A 6,884-nucleotide genomic window follows, 5' to 3' on the forward strand; every position below is an offset into this window, starting at 1 on the left:
TCTTCTTTTCCTATTTTTATGCCTTTAATTTCTTTTGTCGGTCTAATTGCTCTGGCCAGTATTTTGAGAACTATATTGAATAGAAGTGGTGAGAGAGGGCATCCCTGTTTTGTTCCAGATTTTAGAGGGAATGCCTTCAGTTTTTCTCCATTCAGAATGATGCTAGCCTGAGGCTTAGCATAGATAGCTTTTACAATGTTGAGGTAAGTTCCTATTATCCCTAGTTTTTCTAATGTTTTGAACATAAAGGGATGCTGCACTTTGTCGAATACTTTTTCTGCATCTATCGAGATGATCATATGGTTCTTATCTTTAAGTCAATTGATGTGGTGAATAACATTTATTGATTTCCATATATTGAACCAGCCTTGCATCCCAAGGATGAGTCACACTTGCTAATGGTGCACAATTTTTTTGATACGTTTTTGTATCCAATTTGCCAGAATTTTATTGAGGATTTTTGCATCTAGGTTCATTAGAGATATTGGTCTGTAGTTTTCTTTCTTTGAAGTGTCTTTGTCTGGTTTCGGGATCAGGGTGATGTTGGCCTCATAGAATGAATTTGGAAGATCTCCTTCTTTTTCTATTTCCTGAAATAACTTGAAAAGTATTGGTATTAATTCTTTTTCAAAGGTTTTGTAAAACTCCACTGTATACCCATCCGGTCCAGGGCTTTTCTTGGTTGGTAGTCTTTTGATGGCTTCTTCTATTTCCTCCTTTGTTATTGGTTTGTTTAAATTGTGTGTATCTTCCTGACTCAATCTGGGCAAATCATATGACTTAAGAAATTTATCGATATCTTCACTATCTTCTATTTTATTGGAATATAGGGTTTCAAAATACTTTCTAATTATCTTCTGTATTTCTGAAGTGTCTGTTGTGATATTGCCTTTTTCATCCTGTATGTTAGTAATTTGAGTTCTCTCTCTAATTATCTTTGTTAGCATGGGTAAGGGTCTGTCGATCTTACTTATTTTTTTGAAGAAACAACTTTTAGTTTTGTCAGTTTCAATGGTTTCTTTTTTTTCAATTTCGTTGATTTCCACTCTGATTTTAATCATTTTTTGCCTTTGGCTACATTTGCTATTGTTTTGCTCTTCCTTTTCTAGGGTTTTGAGATGAAGTGTAAGCTCATTTATTTGTTGTTTTTTTTTTCTTTTTTTGAGGAATGAACTCCAGGCAATGATTTTCCCTCTTAAAACTGCTTTCATTGTGTCCCATAGATTCCGATATGTTGTGTCTGTATTTTCATTTATCTCTAAGAATTTTTTGATTTCCTCCTTTATGTCTTCTGTAACCCATTGATCATTCAGTAACATATTGTTCATTTTCCTGGTGATGCAGGATTTTTCCTTCCTTCTTTTATCATTGATTTCCAGTTTCATTCCATTATGATCAGATAAGATGCATGGTATTATCTCCACACCTTTATATTTACTAAGGGTTGCCCTATGGCATAATATATCGTCTATCTTTGAGAAGGATCCATGTGCTGCTGAGAAAAATGTATATCCACTTGATGATGGTTGATATATTCTATATATGTCGGTTAAGTCTAGGTTATTGATTGTGTTATTGAGTTCTATAGTTTCTTTATTCAACTTTTGTTTGGAGGATCTGTCCAATGGTGAGAGAGGTGTGTTGAAGTCACCCATAATTATTGTGTTGTGGTCTATTTGATTCTTGAACTTGAGGAAAGTTTGTTTTATGAATGTTGCAGTACCATTATTTGGTGCAAACATATTGATAATTGTTATGTCTTGTAGGTGAATGGTTCCTTTTAACAGTATATAGTGTCCTTGTTTATCCCTTTTGATTAACTTAAGTTTGAAGTTGATTTTATTTGATATAAGTATGGCCAATCCTGCTTGCTTCCGAGGACCATGTGAGTGGTATGATTTTTCTCAACCTTTCACCTTCAGCCTGTGTACATCTTTTCCTATCATATGAGTCTCCTGAAGGCAGCATATTTTTGGATCTGTTTTTTAATCCAAGTTACTTGATTGGTGAGTATAAGCCATTAACATTTAGGGTTACTATTGATATATGGTTTGTACTTCCCATCTGCTAAGAGCCAAGTATATGATGCATGGCATTTTTGGTCAAAAGGTGACGCCAGCTAGCCATTGAGATGATATGATTATGTTAAGATTTGCATTCATATGGATATTGGATTCTTGCTGTTCACCTAGGCCGGCTATGGGACTCCTGGAGAGTTCCCATTGGTTGGGGAAGTACAGTAGGAGGGAGTTCCGGGGGAGGAGCGCTCTCTGCGGTTCCGAGAGGAGGCCGCGTGGGTGGAAAAAATCTTCCCAGGCGGTACCGGACATTGGCGGCAGTTTCAAAAAATAAACTTTGTTCCTGCTTGAGTGGCTCGTGATTTTGTGCCCAGCCAGACTGCGGCACCCATCATGTTTATTTATTTATTTATTTTAATTTGGCTTGTTTTTCCTCTTTGATTATTTTCCCCCCTTTACTGAGTTACCTCCCACTGTTGGTTTTGGGTGGGTGCTGTTTTTCATTATCTGTTCTTGTAGTGTTTTGCTCAAATTGCTTTGCAGTGCTGGTTTTCTGGCTGAGAATTCTTTTAACTTTTGTTTATCATGAAATATTTTAATTTCATTGTCAAACCTGAAGCTTAATTTTGGTGGATACAATATTCTTGGTTGGAATCCATTATTTTTCAGCATTTGAAATACGTTGTTCCAGGATCTTCTCGCTTTCAACGTCTGTGATGAAAAATCAGCCGTTAACCTAATTGGTTTACCCCTGAATGTAATCTGCCTCCTTTCTCTTGTAGCTTTTAATATTCTCTCCTTGTTCTGTATGTTGGATATCTTCATAATAATGTGTCTTGGAGTTGGTCTATTATGGTTTTTTAGGCTTCGAGGATTTGGCAATCCATTCCATCTTTCATGTCTGCAAAGTTTTCTAAAATTATTTCATTCAAGAGATTTCTCATTCCTTTGGTTTGGACCTCTATACCTTCCTCTATCCCAATAACTCTTAAGTTTGTTTTTTTTATGACATCCCATATCTCTTGGATGTTTTGCTCATGGTTTCTTACCAGCCTTTCTGTGTTGACTACTCTTTTCAAGTTGATAAACTTTGTCTTCATTATCTGATGTTCTGACTTCTATTTGATCTAGTCTACTTGTAATATTCTCATTTGAATTTTTGATTTGGTTTATGGTTTCCTGCATTTCTAGGATTACTGTTTGATTTTTTTAAAAAAAATCTCTATCTCCTGGTACAGTTGATTTTTTGCTTCATGAATCTGCTTATGTAATTCATTTTCAAAGTATTCTTTCATTGTTTGGACTTGCTGTCTAATGACTTCTTTAAGATTCCATTCCATCTGAGTCACGTATGCCTTGAGTTCTTTCTCTGTCCATTTTTCTGATGCCTCTAGGTTATCCTGTAAATTGAAGTTGTCCTGCATTGTTTGTAATCCTTTTTTCCCTTGTTTTTTCATGGTGTTCACATTACTTTCCAACTCTGTTTAACTGCTGTGTTTCTGTTTTCTCCTATAAATTTGTTTTCATTTTGTATATCTCTGTGGTCTCTCCTTTGTGGTGGGAGACTATGTCTAGAGATGTTGGGCTTTATTTTTTTTTTTTACCAGTTTTTCAGTATCTTTATTTACAAATAAGTATTATAATGGTCAGTTTGGATGTTACATGCATGATAAAATGCATTATGGAAAGTATCATATTTACAATGAAACAATTATTTTATAAAAATGAGTCATTGGATATGTAACTTCCTCCAGTAACAACTTAGTGGACCCAATTCTATTCTCTGAATGGACTAATTTTATGATTCTTCTAGAAGTTCTGAGTTGGGTATAGTTCCTTTTAAGTGATCAAGGCTTAACAGAAGATCCCTAGAAAGGAACAACTGGAACTAGTCCTCCCTAGGATTGAATAGAGGAAGGAGTGGGGAAAAGGGCACTATATATGAGGCCAACAGGATCAACCACAGTGCCATATGCTTGGCTTCAGAGCATTCTGTGCTACTAAGGTCAATCCAGAGCCCAATACATATCCTGTGACCTCTCAAATGCCCACAACTGCTATATTTAGCAGGAAAAGTGGGAGAGGAGGCACAAGAAGGAAAGAATCAGTCCCCAAATTATAGGAACACTTCTACATTGTCAATACTAAGGATTAATTTCTAAAGTAAAGATTAGTGCCAGAGGCTGTCCATCTAGCCATTAACTGGAATGCTTGTACACCATCACCAAGGAGCCCCTGGGTTTACAAAACTTTATACAGCTTATTTGTCTCTGATTTTAAAATAATTCATCCCCTTGTTTGGTATGCAAGTGAGCAGTGGAGAAAGTGGTGCATCTGCAATACCAGCTGGTGCTAAGGATTTCAATGCTTCCAAAAGATGTGGGCTAGAGAATTTTATTAGGCACCGGAGGGGTTCTTTCCTCTCAGCCAAGATGCCACCATTTAAGTCACTTTTGAACTTCGTTTCAAGCTTATATTGTGCAAATTCTAGTTGTGGTTGAGGATAGTCTCCAAAAGATTCTTGAGTTATTCTTTGGACTCTCTCTTTTTCTACTTCATTTTCATGAATGATCCTTGAATCCATATTTACATCTAGTCCCAGGCATCTTTCCTGTAGAGGTGTTGTAGAGTTGTGATTTTCAAAGGTCTGATCATACTGTTTAAAAACAATAGCCTTGAGAGAGTCCAGGTGTCAGCTTCTCAGATCCATTTTCACAATCTGATGGTGTTTGCTAGCAACTGTCAGTGCATTTTTCAATGCTCTCTGAAGAATTTTCTTAAATGAACGTTTGAATTGTTCCATGTCAAAAAGGTCAACATCTTCATCTGGTTCTTTACTCATCTGAAAAACATCCCAAACTTTTTGGTGCCGATGTACTTGAGTATAAATGATGTCTAAAAGGGCTGCATCGTTTACACTCGCACTCTTCTCCTCACACAGCCCAACCAAGTCCTGAACCAGACATTCCTTTCTCTGCCGGAAGTTTATGGTCTGAAGTTGGTTTTCAGATAAAAAATCCCAGGCTTTTAAGATTGTCATCATTTCATTCATGGGGATTTTCAAGATGGTCCTCCTGATAAATTCAGCAACAGTCTCATCCATCTCTTTGGCAGGTTTCATTCCATGGGCTTGGCATGTGGCTCTGGGCCTGGGACAGCACAGGACATCATGGAGTGTCTGGCAGAGATCTTTTCATCTCATGGAGGCGACCCACATCGCCAGCAGTCCGCTCAGCAGCGCTGCCCGCCGAGGCGCCTTCAAAGCCACCAATCTGGGCTTTATTGTAATTTAAAGCTGATTCATTCGTTTCCTAAATGGCTTACATATTCTGTAGGCATATAGTGATCTGTTGTTTGGTCTTAGGACTTTATGTTAAGTTGGGTGCTATGATGGTATGAAGGTTAGTATGTCTTGGCAACTTGGAAGATTGCTCTACTGAAGGGGGACATTAACAGGCAAAACGATCAGGGATTTGGTAGTATCTAGGGACTTAGGAGCCCTATAGACAGCCTCAGAACATTCACCTATTTGCATTTAGAAAATTACACATAATGAAAGTCATAATGCTTGGGATGAAAGTTATGGGGAAGGGGAAGGAAGGAGTCCTTAAATAGAAAGAGGGAGAGAAAAATAGGTAGAATAAAGGAGAATGGAAAGAACAATAAAAATTGAAAAGGGAAAAGAAAAAAAATGATAAATGAGGTCTTAGGTTTCTATTTTCTTCTCTTCCAGTAGGTGGAGCTGTGCCCTCCGAGCCGAGCTTCTGCCCTCTATGTGCCGGCAGCAATCCCTGTAAGGCGGCTCCTCTTCCCCTACTGGGCGTCTCTCCAATCCTGTTAGTCCAGAGCCGTTTCTCTTCTCTGGCCCCTCCCCGCCTTCCTCCTGCCAGCCAGCCAGACCCCTGCTCACCAAAGGCGATCTCCAAGGATCTGGTTACACTTGCAGCCCCACTGCATGCCCTATTTCCCAAACGACTGAGCACTCTCTCTGTTTGCCGTTCACCCAGACCCCAAGGTTGTGGAGCCGTTGATCTGGGAACCATCAGCTTAATTTGCCTGGACTCCTTCGGTGGCCACGCCCCTGGGAGCTGGCGGCTAAGGCCTTGGGTGTCACCACTGGTGGTAGGGGGAGTTGGGGGTCGGGAGTCCCCGCTGCTTCCCTCGGCCCCTACAGTCACACCCACGGAGCTCTGGGGCAAGATTTTTGAGGTTTCCCAGCTGTATGTATCTGGTGGGGATGGGAGTCACACACCTGTTGAAACCGATTCCGCTGGGAAGGGATCCTGTCCACCGAACTCTGGTGACCTCAGCTCTCTGCTATGGCGGGCCCCAGACTCCTTGCCAGAGTGTAGGATAGGAGGGGTGGGTCTGGCCTGTCTCTGATCTGTCCCAGACTTGGTTTCAGTTCTGCTCTGCTGTTTCATGAAGGCTTGGTTAGCAACCTCTTCAAAGGGTCTCTACGCTGCACATGGTATCCGGCAGTGCTGACACGCCTCCTTCTGCGCAGATTGCTATACAGTGGCAGTCCGCACCTCCTCACAGTGTGGCCGAGATTCACCCCTCCAGGGCAAGCTGTCACCTCCAATAATCCCAAACTCCCTGCCTAGGTCTCACTTCAGCGGAATTTTGCTGGGAGTTTCTCAGCAGGCAGAATCCGAACGTTCTGATGTGTCTCTCTGTTCACGTGGCTGAGGAGGTACTGAAAGCTCTGCCTCCCCGCCCACTGCCATGTTGAGTCCCCTCAGAAAAAAAATTTTGAGAAACAAAAAGATAAAACCTCTCAAATGTGGTGGAAAACGTTTAAGTAACATCCAAGAATCTTCAAAATTCCCATTAGGATAATTCTAAAGATATCCACACCTATAT

At 40.0% G+C, this 6,884-nt stretch overlaps 1 pseudogene; it reads right to left on the bottom strand.

The window, feature by feature from the left end:
- Window positions 1-3,655: 3,655 nt before the first annotated feature.
- LOC124110262 (centromere protein N-like) lies at window positions 3,656-5,275 on the bottom strand (annotated as a pseudogene).
- Between the last annotated feature and the right edge of the window lie 1,609 nt (window positions 5,276-6,884).

The sequence above is a fragment of the Marmota monax genome, unplaced genomic scaffold (assembly GCF_021218885.2).
Source record: "Marmota monax isolate L192 unplaced genomic scaffold, Marmota_monax_Labrador192_F-V1.1 WCK01_AAM20220418_F8-fsc00054, whole genome shotgun sequence".
In the NCBI taxonomy this organism is placed as follows: domain Eukaryota; kingdom Metazoa; phylum Chordata; class Mammalia; order Rodentia; family Sciuridae; genus Marmota; species Marmota monax.